The sequence below is a fragment of the Molothrus ater genome, chromosome 4 (assembly GCF_012460135.2).
Source record: "Molothrus ater isolate BHLD 08-10-18 breed brown headed cowbird chromosome 4, BPBGC_Mater_1.1, whole genome shotgun sequence".
NCBI classification, from domain to species: Eukaryota; Metazoa; Chordata; class Aves; order Passeriformes; family Icteridae; genus Molothrus; species Molothrus ater.
The window spans coordinates 50,640,490-50,655,061 of NC_050481.2; the positions used below are offsets into that span (position 1 = coordinate 50,640,490).

Here is a 14,572-nt window from a genome sequence, read left to right on the forward strand (position 1 = left end):
TTTTTTATCTTCTTATTTGAATCACCATGTAAAATTGGAAAAAAAACCACCAACAAAACAACAAAGCTAGAAACAAGTACAAATTCACTTCAACAAAGTGTGACAATATAAAGGAAAGCTACAATAACAAGATGATAAGCAAGATAGATACTGAAAGTGAAATTATCTGTCTTTGCATTCTTCTAAATAGGTATTCAAATTAGTAATTGTTGTAGTAAAAGAACTGAATGAGAGAAGTTATAGTAAAGGACTCTGAAAAATTAAAAAACTATGGAAAAGAGTTTAGACAGAAAATATATTTATTGCTTCTTAAAATGAAATAGGTGGTTGTATTAAAGGATGGTGCTAGGCAGAAGATTTTAAGTAAACAATCTGAATTATTTTTGAAAAATGTATACTTTCACTTTGAAACTTGTTCATAAAACCGTGGTGTTTAAAAGAATAAATGGAAATCATAGCTGGATTAAGTAAATTAGTTATGTAATGCAGGCCAGGCAGATCCATAGTCTTATTTCTCTGACATGAAAGGACAGAGAAATGAAAATAAATTTCTGTATTTCTCCTAATTCAGATATTTCCAATTTTTTCCTACTGGCTTTCTTCAGAAACAAGACATGGGAATGTTTGGACCTATCATTACAGCTGTTGGATTACCTAGGAGAAAAGAAACTAGGTATGTCTGCCCAAACTTAAACATCTTTCATGCAAAGAGAGATTACAGGACTAAGTTCCTTGTAATTCTGAGGGAGATGATGGGCATGAAAATATACACATGTGTAATGCTATTGGTGAGATAGGAAAAAACCATTTTTCATCTACACTGTAAAAATGGCTCAGTAAGTAAATCAGATCTTAGTTTTGAACCCCTTTGACAGCTGTTAGATAACAGCTAATCCTAAAAGAAATGGAGATGTTAAATCAGGCTTTCAGAAATTTATGAAAACACTATTGAAATGCCTGTTATGCGTTTGTCTATCTATTTTGGGACAAGGATTGTTATTTTTCTTATGCAAGCCCACATTGGACATTATGAGAATACACCTGCATAAAATAGTAAATTTTATTGAGAATATTCCATTAATAAAATGAAGAAACTTTCTGAAAGAAATAATTTGGATCACATCAAAAAAGCCTGTATGAAAGAAACGCACAAAAATTAAAGTACTTGACAGCTTTTTAAAGGAGTAAACTTATTCCAAAAAACCAGTTGTGTGCATGATAAATAATACGAATTATTTAACTTATTGAGTATAGTCCCTAGTCACATTAAGGATTTAGTTTAACATAATGAGCATTTTCTTATGGTGAGAACAGCCAAGAACTGAAATAGGACTGCATAGAAATGTCATGTAATTTCAGCAGCGGATGAACTTTAAAATCACTCCTGACACATGTTAAAAGTGGTGCACAGACTTGATCCTGGTTTAAAGGAATAGGATGGGCTATATGATCTTTCCCATTCCTTTTCAACTCTACTATTAAAAATGTCTATTATTTTATAATTTAATGAGAGTATCTAACATTTACTCAGCTTCAGTTTTACACAGTGCTACAGGTTAGATAACAGAACTGAGATTCCTCAATCTCAAGTGAAGAGCCTGAACATTCTGATTAATAGCTGCCAAGTCCTGTGAACCTGTAAGCAGCACAGTACACTTGAGGGCCACACAAGTTTCTGGAGAGCCATGAGATCCTTATCTCTGTGTGCTGCAAAGATATGAAGCTGTTGAGGCATCACAATGCAGGCAGGCAAATGATTGCTATGTCTCAGAGAGAGACATGAGCAAGCTGCAAGTTAAAGCTGATGTAAGTCACCATTGGCAAAGTAGTCACAGAATAAGGAATTTTTGTGCAAGCAGTTTACCTTGCTGCTCAGACACTGCACAGCTATGTCAGGAACACAAATGCTGTGAAAATGTTGTCAGACTTGACATGACTGCATACTGTTTACCTCCCCATAAGACAAATCTGAATCTGAAAATGGAGTAGTTCTTTATCTCTCTTGCTTGAAAAATGCACACAAATGGATGTGCTCTGAAAATATCTATTCTACAGTCTCTGATCTGTGTTCATGATGCATTTGATGTTCAATCCAAGAACACAGTGCCTCTCACCTGTTTATACACCCTTCAGATAAGTGCGAAAGCTAGCAAAGGAAAGCAAGCAAACTCAGTAAGTCTACATATGCATTTCTCTTCTTTTAAAAATGTGGAGATTGTGGACTATTATCCCCTCTCTCCACATAGCTCTTTAGCTTACAAGAGACCTGGGTGGAATACTGTTTGCCTTTGAATGCTTCAAGCCCACATCTCCACCTCCCTAGACAGAGGTGAAACTTAAGATCATACACTACTCTCAAGACTCCCTTTTGAAATATTTCCACTCTTCAACAGAATGAGGAAATGAAAAAAATCCTGGCTTCATTGAGTGATTGGAGGAATTCTGCTGTCCATTGTGTATGTTTCAAGGACAGGTTAAATTGATAGTGAAGAACTGAGAAGAGAAATAGGTTTTAAATACCTCTTCTACAGTTCTCTGTAGAAATGTCTGGTTCTGTGTTACAAGTGGGACCCACTACAATAAACTGATGTTTATTTTTATTCTGAAGGACTAAGTGAGAAACATTTACAGTAAAGCAGATATAGTAATTCTGCTCAGCTTGTGTTCAGGTTCTATGTCTGAATCTTGGCAAATTGTTGCTGAACATACTTGTTATGTTTCCCTTTCTGAGATTCCTTGCTACATAAACAAAGAAGGGAGCCAATGCATCTAGCCAAAAGATCTGGAGACAGCTGTGGAAACCAGGCATCTAGGAATGCAGGCAATATCTACTCAACAGTCATTGTCACCGGGGTTTATGGATGTGGCTCTTGTCCTGAGCTGGTGGACTTATTTCATATGCTTTACTTTCCACGTTTTCCATGTAAGGTGTTGCTTCTATGTGTAGAAGCAATTTCATTGAGTTTTCTCAGCTTCCTACTGGTGAGCATTTGGCAAGACCATAGACTGGCTCTGCAATTTATTGGTCCTTGAAATGGACCTTATCCTATCCCTTCCATACGTTCCTGAGAGCTATCTAGTGATAGCTAGATTTCTCTTTGGGGAAAGAAAATGTAGAGGATGCAAACATCAAATAAAGCTATGCTTATTTCACATGCATAAGTGTTAAAGCTTTGCAAGTTTCCCTTTCTAATTTCTATAAAAGTAGTCTGATAAACAAGTTAATGTTTCACTGCTTCCTCTTCCAATAACTCTACCTGAATATTTTAATTAATTCCACTTCTTACATGGGAAGAAACGGTGTGAGTTTAACTTGGCACGAGAAAAATATTCCTTACAGTCAGATCCAGCAAGTCAGAATAGTCTTCTAATGGAAGACACAAATCGCTGCATCTTCTGTAAGTTAAAATGATACTAGGCAAAATACTCCATCACCGCACTGACCATTTACACAAGAGTTTTCTTAATTTATCTGTTCTTCCTGTTGACCCAATGGTTTTCTGAGGAACATTTCTGTAATGGATTTCAGGGCATGGCTGATTTTCAGATTAAAAATAGAGAGCTTTGAAAGTGTCAATTATATTTCTAATAATAGAAGCGAATATTCAGTATGCAACATTTCATAGGCACTTTTAATGAAATTAATTGGATAGATCTGTCTAACAGATTCTTGATTTCCTTTTTTTGATCCAGTGACTTTAAGAGAAAATATTTGCACAAAAGTTTCTAGTATACCAACATAACACAACTTGTAAGCACTTGGGTGGAATTTCGTCGACCTTATTTGGTTGAGAAGACTGAATCTGTTTGTCCTTTTGGTGGTTGGGAATCTAACCTACACTTGCAGGTGCTGGGAGATCCTCACCAATAGTGGCAGGTGGTAGGAGATTGGAGGCTTTACCATGGGCCAATAAGTGAATTCCTGTGTTCTTCAGATCCTTTAAAAAGCTTGCACATATTGAATTCAGAGAACTGATTTATTTCCACTACAATTTGTTGTGTTACATTCATGTTCTAAATGAAAATGCAATCTTCCCATCGAAGGACATAGGACTGTCAAATAAGTTTGGCTGGAAGTTTGGACATTTTTTCTAGTTATTGCTCTAAGGCAGGACCAATTACGAAGTTAGATCAGAGCCTAAAGTTGTGCTGATTGTAATGTGACAAAAAGGTGAGAGGCTTGCCTTAACAAAAGGCCTGAAAATGTATCTTTTTACTTTCCATCTGTGTCTTTTCTAGGGCAGAAACATCTTTATCTGTTTCTTTTAAAGTCAAATTTTAAAAGGCCTTTCTAGCTGCACAAACTCCACATGGTCTTACCAGAATGCCTTGAAAGTCACGTTTTTTCTCAGTTCTGAGGTCTGCTTTTGGAATTGTGAGGTCAGGACGAACCAGTCCCTTTGAAGAGTCAGGGTTGCCCAAGCAGGCTTGGCGATGTGCCTGGGTCTAGGGTGCCCTTTTCAGTGCTTGGGCAGGTGTGTCTCCTCCTCCTGACGCACTGCACAGCGCTGAGGACAGCAGCACCAGCACCCAGGGGCTCTGGCACGCGGCAGGAGGAAGCTGTGGGTGGTGGCACTGACCTCACAGATTCCGGCACTTCTCATCCGCCACCAGAACTGCTCCGTAAGCTCCTGCCTTCCCGGGACAGCTCTGTGCACCTTCTTTTCCCCTTGCCTCCTGGACCATGTGGTTGCCTGGAGGGCACCATCCTGGGGGAGAGAGCTGGCACCATTCTCTGTCTTCCTACACGCCATTGGCAGTGGGGGTGCCATGTTGGAAGGGTGGTGCCCAAACATTTTGGGCGTCTCTTTGTTCCCCTGGAATTTCTTCGATTTAGCAACTTTGTATCTAGTGATTATTCACTTTATTTTTTTTTTCTTTGCCCGTTGCTCATTTCCTTGTTACTAAATTATTTTTTCCACTTATATCTACTTGTATTCGTATTGGTGGAAAAGGATTGGTTAAAACTGAGAGAATGTAACTCATTTTAGAGAATCCACCTTTTTAAATTGTCTTAAAACCAAGACACATGGTTTCTTCCAAGAAGTGAAACTCTTCTAGAGATTCTCACCTGACCCAGGGCAAAACAAGCAAGAAAAAGGACCTCATACACACATTTGAAAACAAATCACAGTTTATAATACACTGAAACCAGACAACCACCACAGTGTTCCTAAGGAGTATCTAAGGGGTATTAGTTTTCTAGGGATCCCAATTGCAGATGAGTTATGTACAAACAAAAAGATTAAGCTGCTTTTTGAAAGAGGTGAAGCCAAATTTTCTTTTTTAAATGTCCCAACCCTTGTCAACTCCAGAACTACTTCTGGCAAAAAAACGCATTTAGTTTCTCACTTAAGGAAAAAAAAAAGTAAATTGCTTGTTAGTTACTTCATGTAATTGATTCTGATTGATCTATTAAGTAAATATTCTGGATCTCATTAATTACTTAGAACCTTTGTATTCTTCATTAACATAGCTGTGAATTACTAAATTTCTTCAGGCCAAAAGGGGTTTTTTTTGTGTTTTAATAAATGTTTTTTACTCCTTTAAGAAATGCTAAACATCTCTCTATTAAATGATCCAGTCTATTAAACAAAAATTTTTGTTGTCAGAGGCACAAACGTTTGTAATTTTTCGCATGTAAAATTCATAGCAACTTTAATAATACCTCAGTATATGGAAGGCCAGCTAGATAGATTAAAACATAATTATATATAAACCAGAATGCATTTAAAACGTTTTAAATGCTTCTTGGCTTAAATAAATTATTTATGTTTTTCTTTCCTAACAATTTAGCATTTCATAGTCTAAGATTTATACAGATTACTGTCTCAGAAATTAGGCATTCTGGGACCTATAAGGTAACTGATTCTGATTGAAAACAAAGCTATTTATTAATTTCAATTCTCTGTAAATTGAGGTATTAAATCTTTTCTCCTAATATCCAAAACTTTTCATGTGGAATTACATTGACTAGATGAGTTACATTCTTTAGATCTAAATGTTTAGCCAGCCATATGATGGAGGGGGGTTAAATTTGCTTTTTTTCTTAAGGAAAGAACATGGCTGATTTGCATTCACACATGTGCCCTTTGATTGCCATAATTTTCAAATAGTGCATTTCTTAATGTTTTCCTAAAAGGATAAATTCTCAGAGCTGAAGGGATTAGGGAACATTAACAAACACACTTTGCCACAAAGCAGGTAATAACCCTGGCAGTGACTTTTAGTAGATGATTCCAGTCCAATATTTTCTGAGACTCCAGGTGTTACAGGAAAAGGGGGATAATCACCATGGCTATGCTAGCTACTTTTGCAGTACAACTGCCTTATGCCACGCTTTTGGCTGGTCAGGCCCAAGGGCAGACCTGGGATGTATGCTACCCATACATCATGGATAGCAGCTGACTACAGACTCATTTTGACACCTCCAGAGCATCTTGTGTGCGTGACGTTTGCTTACAGTTCCCATCTTGAATTACTTTCCCTATAGATGGCAGCGTAAGAGTAGGAGCTTGAAACCCTAAACAGCAGTGAGATGCTGACAATGGGATCCCTGACAGTGACCACAGGTGATTTGCTCACAATCCCTGTGGAGCCTGTCCTCTGCCGACTCACTTGTCTTGTTCCTCTCTGCTGGCAATATGTTGAAGCTGTAATTTCCCTTGCTCTAGCTCCAGATCTTTATTCACCCTAGCCGTCCAATCCCTCTTTATGGACTGAGAGGAGTTCCAGAGTGTGCTGCAAGTATAGCTGAAGTATAATCTTGGAGTGTAGGAGAGAGGGAGTCTGTGTGATGTCTAGAGCCTGTGACATCAGGTAGGCATCAGGGAGGAAGGAGAAGATCCTCAGTAAACCCCACCTGTAATCAATTTGCTTTTGACAGAAAACCACAGAAGGTGGTAGCCCTGCCAGAAAGTTTTTTTCCAGGATTTCAGTTTGTTTTCCTTGTGGAGCAAACCAAGCTCCTTTTTAAACCAATGTTATGACACAGAATTTGTGGCTATTTACATGAATTGTCTATGGATGCTTAGACATGTCTATGCTCTTGTCAAATGCATATATTGCTGGAGAGCTGGGCTCCGCTGGACAAATGAGGTTTGATTGCTAAAAGAGTCTTCCTTCTGGGCTGAACAGCTAAATAGTCTAGCTAGGCTGTCTGTATTCCTCCTTCCTTGGGCAGTTCTGAATTACAAACTGCTAAGCTTAATGGAAACACTATCTATCTCTTTATCTGTGGAGAGATATGCTATCTGCTCTTAAAATATCTGTTCCATTTATTTTTCATGGCTTTCACTACTTAGTATAAAAGAGTTAAGCACAGATTTCTAAGATTTGCTTTCAAATTTTCAGTCTTCACAGGAGTGACTATCAGATGGAATTCACTTGTCTTTGTATAGTTCCACCGAGAATTATAATTTCTGTAAGTTTTTTCTATTCCTTTCTAAATTGTTGCTGATCCCCCTATGATCTGATTCAATATTCATTCCCTCAGACCTGAAGGCTACTGATGAGTGACTTAAGCTGAGCTCTGTGGGAGACTCTTTTTTCCTGTGGATGGTCTGGGACAATGACTGACAAGACTATGCTCTTTTCCAGAGGATTAATCAATCATGATACAAAGTGAATATATAATTATTTTTCAATTATATTCTAAATAGTTGATAATTGAACAATTTTGTTCTTGATGTGGGATAACTCCTAGAAGAGGAGAAAGTCTTTGAAAATTTAATTCTCTCTGGGACGGTCTAACACACTGTGAACCTTACAAGCTTCCAAGCTTAATGGGCTTTCCTTCTTGCTTGCCAGTTCTAATTATAGGCAAACTCTGTTTCAGTATGTTATTCTATTAGCTTGCATAAAATCACTCACATTTGCATTAGCCTGTCAAACCTCATATTTGATCCTGCCTAGTCTCCTGAATGAAACAAGGGATTTCCTTTCTTTTTCTTCTGGCCATTGTAGTCTTCTGAATTAATTTTTCTAACTCTTTGCTTCTGCAACTGTGAACCTGACAGGTAGTACATTTCTCATTAACAAGGCATTTGCTAGTTCTGGTATCACACTGCTACTTTTCTTCATGCCACAGTAAGACTATTTCCTCATCAAAGAAAACATAAGTTGAAGGGTCTCAGGGGCTCTCTATAAAAAAATGACTACATAATGGCACAGATTATACAGACAAACTTGAAAAAATTTTCTCCCATTAGCAAAGAAATACTGATTGGATTTCCATTACTCTTAATTCCTTTACATCTTAATATACATTAGTAACTTCAGTAGTGATTATGACATATAATCCTTGAAAATACCATAGAAAATGTAGTGATAAGCCAGCAAAACTATTCCTACAAACTCTTTATAAAAATATTGGCTTTTACTTTGAAAAATTAGGTAATGACAATGCAAACCAACTGAATATGTTTTCTTATTAGATATATATTTACTTACTTTCACAACTAAAACATTAATTTAAAAAAGGAACAGAATCTGTCATAACCCGAATTTTCTCTGTCCAGAAAATTTGCAAACTACTTTGCAAATCATACACTTTTACATTGTTGATACATAATTCCTTTATAGGGAAATAGAATGTTTATCTATGTGGAACAACTCTGTAAGTATGTTTGAGCAGATACTGTAGCACATGGTATTGCATCAAGTACAAATCCCAATGTAATTTTTCAGATGGATAAAATTTAAGTTTTATCTAGGGCCATTTAGCCATCTGTTTAATTTGTTCCTACTGCTTTGAGTAGGAGGTTTTATATTGGAGTGCTCCACTGGACACCAATGCCACCAAGAAATGATAGTATGATTAAGTTTATTAGACAAAAGCAGAATTGAGATGCTGAGAAACAAAGGAGCCAAGTTAAAACCAATTGAGAAATTAAAATATTTGGTCAGCTTCAGCTGACCTTGGGTCATGCCCAAACTTACATTTGAATCCTGAAACGACTATCATTGGTAGAGAGTTTCTTAAGCAAAAAATTATTCTATAATGCAAGAGGAGTAGAATTTTTAATCAGTGGAAGTGATATGAACTTCCACTGATTAAAAAACAGGGTTCCTGGTTTGAAATACCAGGAACACTGAAATGTCAGTAGTTGTACTAAACAGTCACCAAGAAAAAAACACCATTCGTAGTTATCTCCCAAAAGAAATGCAATTAACCTGACAGTTTTTCTTGAATAGTATTTGATTTGTGATTACAACAGAATTACTGTTCCTGAGGCCTTCATGTAAGTATGCATATATGTATGAAGACCTTGCTGCAGGCCCTTTCATAAAACAATATCAGCAAAGAACTCCTATAGTGAATGCATCCATGCATCTGTCAGTGCAATTGGCTTCTCTCAGGAAAACTGTTTCCTCACAGCAAGGGTTCATACAGCATCTATGATAGAAGAGCTGCAGGACTCATCTAACATTAGTGCACAAAATACTGTGAACACAGATTGCTGGAAATGTAAATGTTAAGTTGGAAATGTATTATAAAAATCCTGGTAGATCTTAGCTGATATGATTTAGCTCAGACAATTTACTATGGACTTATATATTGAGGGTGACAATAAGAAATTCTAACATTTTAGAAATTTTAAAGGATCTTTTTTATCCTCTTTGATATTTGTAACTGTAGTGAACTTTAGTATACCCAACTCCAGCTTCTGTCAGAATTAAAAAGCTCCCCAAAGCTCATTACAATTATCAGAACAGCATCTGTGTTAGAAAACAAGTTATGAATTCCCTTATGAGAGAGGTCAAACAAACTGAAACCTTCAGCTCAAGGTCTCACGTGCTATTACTCAGATAAACTCATCTGTTGGGATGCTCTGTAAATAAAAACAATTTAACATTTTTTACTCTTAAAAAGAGGAAAAGGCAGAGAAACCTACTGTTCCACCATATGGGATTTCATCATTCTAATGGATGTATTTGGAGCACTGCAATTACCCAGCTGCTCAGCATTTTGTTATGTCAGTTTTCCTAGAATAATTCTTCCAGACCTGTTCTTCATGTGTTTGCCTCTGGCCATCACAGCATGCACAAGGGGCCATTTTTCCCATTTGGCCATGTTCTTCAGATGAAAGTTTTTTTAACTCTAGTAAGAAAAATATTCTACAGACAAATTCCTTGCTTTACAGCCCACTTCAATAGTTACCTCAGTCCTTTTTCCTAAATTTTCTGTTCTGTACTGAGAATCATTAGACTTATCTTTTAAATCATAATTATAGGAAAGTTCAAATAGTAGTTTTCCTTGTATTCTTGTGTTTGTTAACCAGTCAAAATTATTCTAGTAGTCAGACACAAAAAATATCAGTGTGAGCGACCTGAAGAAAGAACTTTCAATGGAGCAATAACAAACTTTTATGTTCTAATACAAAGTTAATCTCCTTGAACTTTAATCTTAAATGTTAGAAATGTATATCAGATTGTCCAACAGATTATTGGACAAAATTCTATGAATAACCCTTCTTGAAAGAAGACTTTTCAGTTTTGCCATTCCCAAACAAGATCTTACACTAGTGTTGGGTTATGAAGCCACATGTTGCAATTTATAAGAAGATTTTCAGCCATATCTCATAAGTTGTTCTGATTTCTCTGTTATGGTTTTTCAGTCCACATATACATTTTCTGACTTTTTGGCCCTCATACATTATTTTATTTTATTTTTACCTAAGAAATTAACATTGTACAGGCTGCTGTCATATTTGAAAATTCTTGTGTAGCCTTCCTTCACATGTGTATATATTACCTGCCTAGATTAAAACTCCCTGAAGCAATGATAAAAAAATTATATCACTCAATTGCTACTTTTCTTGAAACAGTCTGAGGTATTATTAAATTTTTAAAAAATTAATATATAATCAAACTATGACATATTCATTTCAGTTATGATGCAAGAACAATAATTAAAGACACAAATATTGCTTACAAGTACCAAGAAGTCTCAAACCACCTGAAGTTTAAAATTATTGCATGCACAAAAGGTACTTTAGAATTTCCACCACTTCAAAGAATGGCATTCTATTTTTACCTCTGTCACCTGAAATATATGAAAATTGCAGTTAAGACGACTGAGGCCTGAAGTTGCTTGACTTTAGTATCTCTGGGGAATAAGCTGACCAAGCATTGTGCTTTGATACACAAGTGAATACAGAATGATCTCATTTCTGCATGCAGTTCTGCTGAGACACTCTGTTAAGAGACTACATTACCTAAGCTATTATTACATTGGAAGAAAATTGGAATTAGAGAGACATTTCAGATGACCTGCATGATTTCAGATTTAAATAAATCACAAAATTATACAGGACAAGGAAAAAAGTCATTGGCAGAAGCAAAGATACGGTGACATGAAAGCAAAAATTTATATGGTCCATAAAGTGTGGTAAGAAATAAGATCTGTTTCTGTTGGTTGTGTGGATATCTTAGGAACAGAAAAGAAAGACATACAAACACTCTGGAAAGGCGATATGATATGGAATAGGTACTGAAAAAGCAGCAACAAAATATCTTAGAAAAAGTGAAAGCTATCAAAAGGCATGTGATGCCATGAAGTGCAAGGACATAGACCAAGGCTTGGCCAATTAAAATGAATTGAAATCTTGTGAACTCTAAAAGAAAGGCTTATAAACACTCTGGAAAGGAGATAGGATCAAATGAAATGCAATTGAAAAAAAACCCCAAAAAACCAGAAAATCGGGAGATTTAGTGTCTTCAAAAAATGGTCTCTGAGGAAATGAGTTGCAGTGCAAAGGACCAAAACATACCAAAACTAATCTCACAGATGTTGAAAAAGCAAAGGAAAAAGTCAAGGAGGAAGACACAAGAGCCATTGCATTGATGCTGAAAAAAACCAAAAAAAATACTCGCCAAAATGAAAGCCATCAAAAGGCATGGATACCATCAAGTGCAGAGACATGGACAAAAGCTTGCCAAAATTTATCCCCATTGAAATCCTGCAAACAGAAAAGAGGGATTTACAAATGCTCTGGAATGGAGATACCATCAAGGAATTGCAGTTGGAGGAGAAAAAAAGAAATTTGGAATATTTGGTGGCTACGAGAAAATTGACCGGGATTACATCAGGTGCAGTGGAAAGGACCAAAACAGGCCAAAAATAAGCTCACAGACGTTGCAAAAGCAGGGGAAAAAGTCAAGGAGGAAGACACAGCTTGGAGGGGAAGATATGAGGGACATGGCATAGATCTTGAAATAAAAAATCTTGCCCCAAGTCAAAGCCATCAAAAGGCACGGGATGGCATCAAGTGCAGGGACATGCACCAAAGCATGCCCTACTGGTCCCCATTGAAATCACAAGATTCCGTTTCCCTTCCTGAAAGGAAATGAAATTTCGGAAAAACGGAATCTTGCGAACCCTAAAAGAAAGGCTTACAAACACTCTGGAAAGGAGATAGGATCAAATGAAATGCAATTGAAAAAAAAACCAAAAAAACAGAAAATCAGGAGATTTAGTGTATTCAAAAAATGGTCTCTGAGGAAATGAGTTGCAGTGCAAAGGACCAAAACATGCCAAAACTAATCTCACAGATGTTGCAAAAGCAGGGGAAAAAATCAAGGAGGAAGACACAACTTGGAGGGGAAGATATGAGGGACATGGCATAAATATGATAAAAAAAAAGAAAAAAATCTTCCCCAAAGTCAAAGCCATCAAAAGGCAGGCCATATGCCATCAAGTGCAGGGACATGCACCAAAGGTTTCCCTATTGGTCCCCATTTAAATCACCATTGAAATGGAATTTCATTTCCTTTCAGGAAGGGAAACGGAATCTAGCGAACTCAAAAAAAGGCTTACAAACACATTGGAAAGGAGATAGGATCAAATGAAATTGAACTGAAAACACCCAAAAAACTAGAAAATTGGGAAATTTAGTGACTACCAGAGAATGAACCAGGATTAAATCTGGTGCAGTGCAAAGAACCAAAATATGCCAAAACTCAGCTCACAGATGTTGCAAACGGCATGCGAAAAATTCAAGGAGGAAGACACGACTTTCAGTGGAAAATACGAGAGACCTGGCATGGATACTGAAAAAAAAGAAAGAAATTGTCTCCAAAGTGAAGGTCGTCAAAAGGAATGGGATGCCATGAAGTCCAGGGACTTGGACCAAAGCTTACCCAATTCATTCCCACTGAAATCCCAATAGTTAAGTTGTAGTAATCTGCTTAAGAGGCGTCCAGGGACAGGACTGCAATATTTTCCTGATGAGTCAGAAAAAAACAGCCATGGTCTGCACCAGGTAATAATTACAAATGTATTACAACCCATGAAATTTGCACTGGATATCCCACATGCAAAGGACACGATACAAAATGTACCAAAATCTTAATGCATGATGTATATAGATTGAATGTTGTTTCCTGTCTCTGAAAACTATTTATAACCCTTTTAAAGGCCATCAAATAAGCAGATACTGAGCACTGAATGTATATTTAGAAAATTTGGGTGGGGCTGGTTGTTTGTGGCCTTGGCTTATGTGTCCTTTCAGCCTCAGCAGTGCGCTGGATGTTTGCTACCTCTGGAAAGTTATAGTAGAAAATCCTGCTTTAATTCCAGCTTTCACACCTAAGGTGAGTTTTGGAGCTGAGTGAATGCCTTAAAGGTTGCCTGGACACAGACATTTTTTCTCTCTGAATCTTGCAGATCTGCTCTGTGCTTCCAGGAATCAGGGTACCACTGTAGTGAGTTTTGCACTTCCCTTTTATAAATTTATATGTTTTAGTGAAACTAGTTTATTCCTCCCAACAAAGGATTAAGAAGAATTGGAAAACACTGCAGAGACTTCCGGTCTTCCAGCACAAAAAATGCCTCATTCTTTCTGGCTTTGCTTATTTTGGCCCTGCTTAGAGCATCTCTAATTACCTTACTATTGCCACCTTATTGCAGGGGTTCCATACTGTTGTCTCCTTATCATAAAAGTTTCATACCTTCATGGTATCTTCTCCTGAGTAACTTCTCAGAACACTAACTCAACTGACAGCAGTTCCCCTCTCAACCACCCACCCCACTCTTTTATAGCGCTCTTCTTCTCATTGGTTATGACTGTGGCCTGTTAAAGTTAGGCCTGTTCCTAATCTTTGATAATGGGCCCAGCTGCAACTCCTTAGGGGTAAGATTACTTTTTGCACTATCTTCATTTTCTTATATTCTATCTCCCTACACCTTAATAATTGAGGAATTAAATGCAGGATCCAGCCAAGGGTATTTCTGCCTTTGAATGTGTTTTTGTTGTAGTTCATCATCCAAACTTCTCTGAATACACATCTCCCAGGCTTCCCTGTCTTATATTAGTCCAACAGCTTTCTCTATTCTGAATATTAATCACTGCTTACTGCAAGTAAGTCCAAATGTCCTCTAACACTTATAATGACAGATATGCCTCTACTTCAGCAGCTTCCTCTCCTGGCATGGCTCCCTTATGTCCCCCTGTCTCCTGGCACAGCTCTGCTTTCAAGAGTTAGTATTCCTTTCACTTTTCTGTTTGGCATTTCCATGCCTCTTGTCATTAATAAACATCTGTTCCTTGAGTTCTGTGATGCACTATTA

At 37.1% G+C, this 14,572-nt stretch overlaps 1 long non-coding RNA gene across 1 annotated transcript in view; it reads left to right on the top strand.

The window, feature by feature from the left end:
- LOC118686715 (uncharacterized) overlaps positions 1 to 673 on the top strand; it is a 97,540-nt gene extending 96,867 nt beyond the window's left edge. The window contains exon 10 of the long non-coding RNA XR_004980219.2: positions 606 to 673. This is a non-coding gene — a long non-coding RNA (uncharacterized LOC118686715). The remainder of the gene's footprint in view (positions 1 to 605) is intronic.
- The last annotated feature ends 13,899 nt before the right edge of the window (positions 674 to 14,572 follow it).